The following is a 254-nucleotide window of genomic DNA, read 5'->3' as shown; positions in this document are numbered from 1 at the left end:
GAAGGAATGAATGAAGGAAGGAAGGAATGAATGAATGAAGGATTGAATGAAGGAATGAGGGAATGAAGGAAGGAAGGAAGGAATGAATGAAGGAAGGATTGAAGGAATGAATGAATGAAGGATTGAAGGAAGGAAGGATTGAATGAAGGAAGGAAGGCTTGAAGGAATGAAGGCTTGAAGGAATGAATGAAGGAATGAATGAAGGATTGAAGGAAGGAATGAATGAAGGATTGAAGGAATGAAGGAAGGCATGA

The 254-nt window shown here is 39.4% G+C and overlaps 1 protein-coding gene across 2 annotated transcripts in view; it reads left to right on the top strand.

The window, feature by feature from the left end:
- The window catches only part of LOC116400689 (vacuolar protein sorting-associated protein 13C-like), a 14,495-nt gene that overhangs the window by 4,928 nt on the left and 9,313 nt on the right, over positions 1–254 (top strand). The window lies entirely within an intron of this gene.

The sequence above is a fragment of the Anarrhichthys ocellatus genome, unplaced genomic scaffold, assembly GCF_004355925.1.
Source record: "Anarrhichthys ocellatus isolate YVR2014 unplaced genomic scaffold, GSC_Weel_1.0 scaffold190, whole genome shotgun sequence".
NCBI classification, from domain to species: domain Eukaryota; kingdom Metazoa; phylum Chordata; class Actinopteri; order Perciformes; family Anarhichadidae; genus Anarrhichthys; species Anarrhichthys ocellatus.
This window is presented reverse-complemented; position numbering and strand designations above follow the sequence as displayed.